This window comes from Micrasema longulum, unplaced genomic scaffold, assembly GCF_059751315.1.
Source record: "Micrasema longulum isolate JH-2025_06_02 unplaced genomic scaffold, ASM5975131v1 h1tg002180l, whole genome shotgun sequence".
NCBI classification, from domain to species: Eukaryota; Metazoa; Arthropoda; class Insecta; order Trichoptera; family Brachycentridae; genus Micrasema; species Micrasema longulum.
The window spans coordinates 1-9376 of record NW_028279345.1 but is presented as its reverse complement, the minus strand read 5'-3'; the positions used below and the strand labels follow the sequence as shown (position 1 = coordinate 9376).

The following is a 9376-nucleotide window of genomic DNA, read 5'->3' as shown; positions in this document are numbered from 1 at the left end:
TCGATTTCAGGCGGAACGCGGCGGAACGGCGTTCCGGAACCTCTCTCTGTAAAAAAACTAAATTATTTGAAAACAGTTAAATTTAACTGATTTATTAAACTTATGTTATTATCTATTATCTATTACGGTAAATTAACTCGCAATTTATTAATAAAGCATATAATTGTAGCTCGAAGCTAACAGATAAACAGATAGACTCATCCGCCGCCGCGCACGTGCAGTATAGCTTCCTCCCCTCCAGGTTAGAGATAGACTCGTCCGTCTGGCGTCTACTCCCCACTTCGTTCATCACTAGATGCTCAGTTGCTCAGTCGTAGTCCCGTAGTCGGGAGTCCGTGTTGTCCTGTACTGTACTCTACTACGCGCTACCCACTTGCACACACGGTCTTCTTTTATTTATCTCTGTTACGTTACTGTTACGTGTTATTGTTGTGAAATAAGATGAACAAAAAGTTAACCGATTTTTTTTTACCCTCGGGTGATACTAAGAGACTTAAGCGAACCATTGATTGTGAAGACAACCTCACGCAACCATCTTCAACGACCTTACAACTGTCAACTAGCACTGAAAAGGTAACCAGTTCAGATTCTGACGAACATCACTCTAAAGAACAAGGACAAAAGGTTGAGTGTAACGACAATGCCTTGCCAGATTGTTGGACTAATTTTCAAAAAACTGAATTTTGCGAAAAATATCACTGGTTGTTAATTAAAAATGGAAAGTTAGGATGCAGTACTTGTAAAAAAGTAGGGATCTTATCTGTTAAGAAAAAAACAGGTATGAAAATTTCAAAAGAATGGGCAAATGTTGAAATAGACAGTTATGGTGACACTAAACAGAAAAAGCAAACGTCTTTAAGGAAAAAGATTTTTGACCACAAAGAGAGTGCTGGTCATAAAGCAGCTGCTGAAATCCTAACCGAAAGTAAAGACGGAAAACTGGAGAAAACTATTTTGAGACAGAACTCTCATGAAAAAGAAATAACGGGGAAAATTTTCCGAACGGCGTACAAGGTTGTTAAAGAAAATCAGTCTTTTAACAATTTTGAAACGGAAATTGATTTGCAAGAACTAAATGGGATTAACATGGGTCGCATTTTACACTCAGACAAAGCCTGTGCTAAAATTGATTTGCATATCAGTAAGGAAATGAAGAAAACCTTTGTAGATGAAATCATTAAGAATGATACAAAACTTGGTTTGATAATTGATGAATCCACGTCCTTAAGTAATAAGTCAAGTTTAATAGTATACGTTCGGTGTTCTTTGCCTAAAACTGGTATGAGTGGCTCCACTAACGTCTTTTTGGATCTAATAGAACTAGATGGCGTTACTGCTACAGCTGTTTTTGACTCTTTGATGAACTGTCTTCGGTCTAATGGAATATCTGACGTATTTTTAAGTAATAATTTAACAAGCTTAACTTGTGATGGTGCTGCTACTATGATCGGTAAGCACAAAGGCGTTGCAACATTATTTCGTGAGAAATTTCCTTCTGTTATTGTTTGGCACTGTGCAAACCATAGACTTGAGCTGTCAGTGTCAGACGTTATTAAATCTGTTTCAGCAGTGGTATTCTGATCACTCTCGACACCCACGAGATGATCTCGACTTTCGGACGAGAATATAACGTGGTGTAATTTAGGGATTTTTATTTTTTGAACGCGGTTAAACTTGGTTTTCTATATGGCAATTCTGATGATTACATGTCAAATTACGTAAATGAATTCGAACACATAAAACCAAAAATAATGATTTTCAATAGAAACATTATTGTGACCTTAAGAATGACCCAAAATACTTCATTATGTTGAATTTACCAAACCTCAATCGTTATTTCTCGTTATTTAGACGGTTTTATAATTGACGTTTCATAGTTCGATATCTACCCGCAACAGCGTGAGTGTCGAAAATGAGAAAATATACTCGTGCGCATGCGTCACTGACGAGATGAATATACCTATTACAAAATATAACGCTTTTGCTATCCTGATGAAAATTTATAACGTTTGCCATGTGGGGTATTTATTTTTTCTACACGCCAAACTGTACTTTTTATATTGCAACAATGCAAAACATAAACAAACATACAGTGACAGTTCAACTACTTTTGTAAATGATAAGTATGCCCCGGATCTACATGTCCTTAGGGATTTTGTTTATTTTTATAGAACCTCTGTGAAATACCTACTGTACTCTATAGAAACTTGCATACGAACCACAGCGTCCCTAAATGTACATCTTGCGCGACAACAGGAATCATCATTTGAAGGTATGTTTATCTAATTCGGTATTTTAATCAAACTTATATATTGTGTGCGGTTTAAACCTACCTTACGAGTTTTTTCTCAAGTTGTTAATCATTAAAATATTTATAAATTGTCAAAGGTTAAGAATAAGCTAGTGTTAGTAAAAAATAAACAAACCACCAAGCCGTTTTCCCGGGGACAGCCAGAGGATATACAACACACATGCGTTTGCAGTCATACAAAATCTCATGCATGTGTGCTGATTTTTCCAACTTTGAAGTATTACCATATCCGCAAGTGGTACTGCAATACCGCTACTGCGAACTGTTAGTTTTAATTGTTGATATTCGTAATGTAAATAATTATCATGTATGTAAATACTTATCGTTTCAGCGGTATTTTTGTTTGGTTAAAATCGCAAGTAATATATTAACAGCTTTTATGTTCCCCTTTAATTTTTTTTTGATAATTAGGCTTCCCGCCCACTAGGCAGCCCGGCTGCCGCAGTCAAAATTTTGCGCAGCCAGTTAAAGCAGCCAGCCTGACGGCCAGTCCAAATAAAATGGATGTGGAAGATGTTTTTGTTTACATTTTATCTCGTAAGAAACGCAAACCAAAAAGAAGATATTGAATTCATCCTTTACTTGAAAGGGTTCATTTCAAAATTATTTTATGGATCTTCTGTATCAAAAGTCATTGCAAATTCGTTTCATAAAATACTTCTGGCTGCTACGACAAGTGCGCGGAGACTGAGGCAGTCACATACATTTGCTTTGTCTCGTTCTGGCTGCAGGCAGCCAGTTGGCTGCCGTGCACGTCAAACGCGTTCTAATGGCTGCCGCAGCCAGGAATTCTTGGCTGCCTAGTGTGCGGTATCTAATAAGCCGTCATATGTAGTATTAGCTGCCGCAGCCAGGCTGCCTAGTGGGAGGGGAGCCTTACAAAGTATTGCCGTACCGCCCGTACCACTGATGAGATCCTTCTCAAACAATTTGTTGGGTTCGGTCATGCCATCTCTTTCTTGGTCTTCTTTGTTCATTAGTCTTCCTCATAATTAATATTTATTTTATTAGTGGTTTAGTGGTGGTATTTCAATTTTATTTATTCATATATATGTACATTACAAAATAGAACATCTTAATTCACACATATAGAAATAATGAAAATAAAAAGGTATAATTAGGTATTTATAAAAATAACACAGGTATACATAATATCCAGAAAATAATATGTTAAAAAAGTAAGAGAATCTTGTAACGACAAACTCCCTCAGAGACGTGAAAAATTACAAAAGTTTATTAAGAAACAATGAAAGACAATTGGACATGCATACACATAAGATATTTAATTTTGCTAAACCCATCACCCTTTATAATATCTCACAGCATGTGTTATAAAAAGGATACAATATTATTAAGGTTATTGTAATATAATATAATTTATGTTATGAATAGTGGTGTTTAAATATACCTTTGTACTAAAACAAATATTATATCAATATTAATAATAATAGTAGTAAATAGTAAGCTCTATAAATGTCTAGACTTTTAATGATATTATCTTCTAAAAAAAATCTCATTCTCTTTTAGAACATCTGTAAATAATTTAACCTTTATAAGTGTATTTTTTCAGATTATATTAAACCAGTAAAGCGGATCCTTCGAAGGGATGATATCGATTGGCTCTTTAAATTTATGCTGTAATGGAATATATGGATATCAAACTATAGGATATATTCGTCATCTGCTTGGAGGTGGGACACGTTGTTTATTAAGTAATTCAAGTTTTTTTTGCACTCTTGAAAATTCTCATTTTAAATTGTAATTTACTAAAAAATGAATCAGTAGCAAGATTCGTCACAACACCTTTATGACTGATATCTTTATTATAAAGATAAATCTAAATAAAAAAGGAAACAATACTTCAGTTATTATTATATAAATTGTAATATATATATTTTTACAGTTAAGATACCAGTCTGGGTATTAAAGATGTTGTAAAAACAATGAAATATTACTACCTACACAGTTATTATACATTTGTATATTTAAATATCAATCATCATTTATTTCCATATTAAACTATTTATTAGATTTGCTTTAAATAATACCCAATTTGTTATTTTTTCAAATGTTTTTTTATTACCAAACAGATAAAGAGCCAAAGTACATAAGATTTTTTAAAAAATAAAGTAAGTACTATTAAAATATCTTGTATTAGTTTAAAATTCATATTATATTAAATATTTTCTCTACAGCTCACGTTGGCATGTCCTAACAAAAGGAAATTTGTCACCATATGGAAAATACAAAGTTATACCATTACATATGACATCGCTTATATCATTTGGAACATTTAGAATTAATCAGCTTACACATATTTAAATTGCAATATCATAATCACAATACCTACAGACAACTTTAAAAATATTACCTTTACTGCATAATAATTTGCTCTGAGAAATAAAACATATAAATCACAAAATATAGCCTTCAAAGTTTTCTTTTTAAAAGGTTTAACAATATGCGGAATAATTAAGGTGTTTGATTTTTGCATGTACTGATGAACTTTAGTACAATATACAAAAATATGTATATTGGCAGGTTTATTGCAATACCTGATGAATAACTTCCAACTAACCTAAATAAGATATATTTTTCTATTTTAAGTGCTTATTTTAGTATGTCATTTTGTAATAAATGTAATTAAAAATGTATTGTAAATTATATAATTTTTTGTTTTTTTATTTTTAGCAAAGAGGAAATATCGAATGTTGCAATTTGGTGACAATTTTTAACACCTTTATGATCATCTGAGAAAATGGGAGTAAATATGTGGCAGAGCAGAAAAGCGGACTACAGAAATGAGTCTACAACAACTACATCAACCACTCAAACCTTTTCTCACAAATGTAGAGCATTAGCTAAATTCTAGTTAGTTTTTTGTAGTTCTTTTTTATTATTTTATACCTAAAAACTTATAAACTACAGTGCAAGTACTGTTATTGAAAAAAAATTTTGGTGTTTTAGTTTCCTTTTCACACGTAATTAAAATATAGTCATATCTCACACATAAATATTTAAACACATATTTCAAATATAAGCAACCTTAACGTGATCACTTTCACCGGGAGAAATAAGGGCTCTGGCCAAGAATTGTATTTACTTTAGTTTTAGTTAGTTAGTTTTACGAAAACAGTACATTTGAAATTATTTTTATTTATATTACCTTTTGTTACAAGAAAATGTATTCTCACATCCTTTCAACGCGTTTGCTTATCATGCAAGAGGTCTCAGGTTCAGTTCCTGACATGGTAGACATGAAATATTTATTTTAAAAGGTGATTTTACAGTACAATATTTCATAGTCCCTTGACTGGCACCCCAAGCGTACGATTGATCATCTTTTCCACGTAACAAAAAGATCAAGATACGCTGCGATTGGTGTACCAATGCAGTGCCCTATGCAATTAGGTGCGGAATTGAAATGATGATGATGATTACCTGCATTTATTTATTCTACGGTATAAAAATTCACTATATATTTTTTTAAAAGAGATTTGTGTTCTTATGATTTACTTAAACATTTAATTTTGAGGGCCATTTTCAACGAGTTGTAAATAACTCTCTATTAGAAAATAGGAATCAAGTTGGGATGGAATGGGATTCTAACCACGGACCTTTGAGCCGTGAGTCCATGACGATAGTCATAGGACCACAACCCGATTTAACTCAATTCATTCACAGTTTACATATTAATGTACTGATTTTTTTTAGGCGTTGCCGTGTTATGCCATAATAATAAGCATAGGGGAAAAAATCTAGTGAAATTAAAATAACAATATTAAAGTCCAAAAAAAATGTAAAATACACATAAAAATTTTAAAAAGTTACAAAAATTAAATTTAGTCGATTAAAAAAAAGTTTTTTTTTTTAACTTTATTAATTATTTGTGCATGTTGTGTTCACATTTAATTCATGAAAAATTTCTAAACATAACAAATTGTGATATTATACCAATTTATTGTACTGTTCATTATTTGTAAGCCATAAAAAATAAAATAAAAACAATCTTAAATGTTAATATGCATATTCAACATAACATTTAAAAAAAAATAATACAGACTATGGATATGGTACCATAGTGAAAATAAATAAAACAATGTTATGAGTACGTCCAAATACTTGTGGACTGGCTGGATTTCCTCCCTAGGGAGAAATAATTTAATAAAATTCAATTTGTTGCAACAGAGAGGGAAAACATTTTTGAGAAGGGAATATGGAAGTCTAGGCATTTACAGAGCTTATGACCTGTCATTCATATCATCCGACTGAAATCACCTACTAGGCAACACCTAAAAAAACAATTTTCCAATTCTTATACTTCTTCTTTTACCAGTTAGTTAATTCAACAATGTTTTGAGTATGTCCAAATTTTGCGGACTGGCTCGATTTCCTACCTAGGGAGTTATTCCAATCTAAATTTGTTGCTGGATGGATGAATCTCACCCACATGATAAAGGTTTCAGCTCTTTTACTTAACAAAAGTCAACAGAAGGAAGAGTTGAGGAAATTTGGATGTTTAAACATAGGCAGAATGGTGAATGTTACACAATAAGTAAAGTGGCCGCTTAAACCAGCCAATGACAGGTCATAAGCCCTGTAAATGCCTATACTTCCATATTCTCTTATCAAAAATGTTTTCCCTCTCTGTTGCAACAAATTTAGAATAAATTGATTAAATATATTATGCTCTATTATTCCTTTATGGCAACCAACAATGAACTCAAATTCTGGGAAACATAATATTGCATACCCTTTGTCCGTGTCCAAGCTGACAAAGAAAACAGATCTGTTTGAAAAATGAAAGCAAAACCCTGGACGAGCGTTTTCGGCTTTACGGCAACTCTTATGTAAATTCTGGAAAAGGAAATTGGGTAGAGATATGTCTGCCTCGTAGGGTAGTAGTCGGAGCGTTTGCCGACCGTGCTTGAGGTCCCAAGTTCGATTCCTGGCAGGATCAACAGAAAATATTTATTCTTAACGTTCACTGCAATGTTTCAGTCCCTGGAATAGCACCTGAAGTGTAAGATTGATCACCTTACCTTCATGTAACCGGTGATGAAATATGCTGCATTTGATGCGCCAATGCAGTACCCTATGCACCACATGGTGCGGATAGGGAAATGATGAGATACCTTACATAACCTTAATGAAAATAATTAGTGACTTTATTTTTTGGTTTGACACCTTTTAATAATTGAGAATGTCAGAACAATAAGTATATTTCAACGATATGGGATCAAACAAACAGATCTTGCACTGGTTCATTTTGTACTTACACATTCAGAGATTGTGACAGCAAATCTGAAATAAGGATTTAAAATTTATATGCATTTTGATTTGATATTTAAACCTTACAGCTTCACTTATAATTTGAGCAAAAAATGTTCTTGCACGTAATGATTCATTATGTTATCAGTATACAGACATATAATTACAGTATTACTAACCATTAGAGCGACATCTTGTCCCAAGCATTGAAATACAGTAGACTTTCGCACATAATTGGTTCCTGAAAATGTGTGCGAATGTTGAATGTTCGAAAGTCGAGGGATGTAAAAAAAATGTATTTTTTAATTAAGTTAATGAGGTGTTTAAGTGCTTTCAGGTGATTCTTTATAAATTTTTCAAGAGTTAATTAAATACTTCCATATTTTTTGTTTTCTTGATAAAGAGTTCTATATAATAACATGCTGTATTTAATTTTCAAAATAGATAAGGCTTCATTCATATTTTTTACTGTCAAAGACAATTTTATCAGCTTTTCCCTTACATTAACTGTGTATTTCATTTACCAGTTGTGTCAATTAAGCAGTCATTTGACAGAGGTTCTGAGTGATATTCAATTAACTCGTTAACATCTTCATTGTTGAAGTCCTATACTATATCATCTGTGATAGTTTCCAGAGTTTCTTCAAAATTCATCATTTGCGGGCATAATTGTTTACAGGAACCTTTCATTTTTTACTTTTTTATTTCAGCCCACAAGTATCCAATATTGCTTATTGCGTTCCATATATTATAATTCTACTGAAATTGTCTTAATGTAGGCACACCTTCCCTGTCAGTTTCCTTAATGACCTGATTCATTATTTTCCTCATAACATATTATCTTAACATAGTTATCACTAGTTAACTGAGGGAGCACCTGCATGGAAGCGAAGAATGTTTGCATTATTGATAAAAATCTGTAAAAAACATAATTTATTTAAATGTCTGAAATAGTGAATTACGCAAAAGTAGAAAGTACAAAAAGGCGACGGCCCCCCGTATGTCTTTGGGAATACTAAATAATCAATCAATGCATCGTCTTGTCATTCAATTAGCTTCAATATGGCAATCTTTAGGAACCTTTATAGCATGATTAAGATGCATTAAATGTGTATCCCGAGTTCCCTTTGATAATGTATGTATTTATAAATTAATAATTAGTATAAATTAGAAACGAATTCAGTGTTAAAATATAATCAACACCGACTGACATACTCAAACTATGCCAGATCTGGATCGAGGAAAAAAGACCTCAAATCGATCTGACTAATATTTTGACAGTATATTACGTGTTTAAATTGATTAAATGTATTAATTACGAGTACTTACCTGTATTAACTCCGTTATTTTTGACAAAGACTAAAAATGTCCAGACAAATTTAAAAAAACTTACGAACCTCCAATTTATGAGCACAAATGGATTTGTCGTAATTTGTATAATGGCGTCTTTTGAGTTTTTACAGGTGACGCAATATATTTAATTGCCAATTTAGTAGCTCACAATAAAAAATAAACATACATTTTTAAAAACAAAACATCTCGCGGGTCGCATGTTTGACGTTTGCCAGATTTATAAGGTTAGTTTATTTGTGTGCTATGCGCATGCGTGGTTTTAACGATACCTATTACGAGATTCGTTCAGGATACCAAAATGATTTTAACGTGGTAGAGAGGCCCACGAGAGTGGTTCAGAATACCACCCCAGAGAGTTACCAGAAAGCCTCAATCCTGTAAAACAATCAATTGACTCGGTTGCCATTTCATCAAGTGAATGTGAAAGAGGATTCTCTCAGA

At 32.6% G+C, this 9376-nt stretch overlaps 2 long non-coding RNA genes across 5 annotated transcripts; one reads left to right on the top strand and one right to left on the bottom strand.

Annotated features, from left to right (window-relative positions):
- On the top strand, positions 1-5662 carry LOC148272823 (uncharacterized). 3 transcript variants are annotated; one of them, XR_015824753.1, is made up of 3 exons: positions 1909-2272; positions 3882-4023; positions 5003-5662. It is a non-coding gene; the product is annotated as an uncharacterized LOC148272823 (long non-coding RNA). The 3 variants fall into 3 exon arrangements; XR_015824752.1 differs by having other exon boundaries at positions 1911-2272; positions 3882-4002; XR_015824751.1 differs by lacking the exon at positions 5003-5662 and having other exon boundaries at positions 1-2272; positions 3882-4002.
- A 1812-nt stretch (positions 5663-7474) lies between these two features.
- LOC148272822 (uncharacterized) lies at positions 7475-9132 on the bottom strand. Of its 2 annotated transcripts, none has more exons than XR_015824754.1 (3): positions 8912-9132; positions 7762-8499; positions 7475-7615 (listed from the first exon to the last, which is right to left on the bottom strand). It is a non-coding gene; the product is annotated as an uncharacterized LOC148272822 (long non-coding RNA). The 2 variants fall into 2 exon arrangements; XR_015824755.1 differs by having other exon boundaries at positions 8980-9132.
- Between the last annotated feature and the right edge of the window lie 244 nt (positions 9133-9376).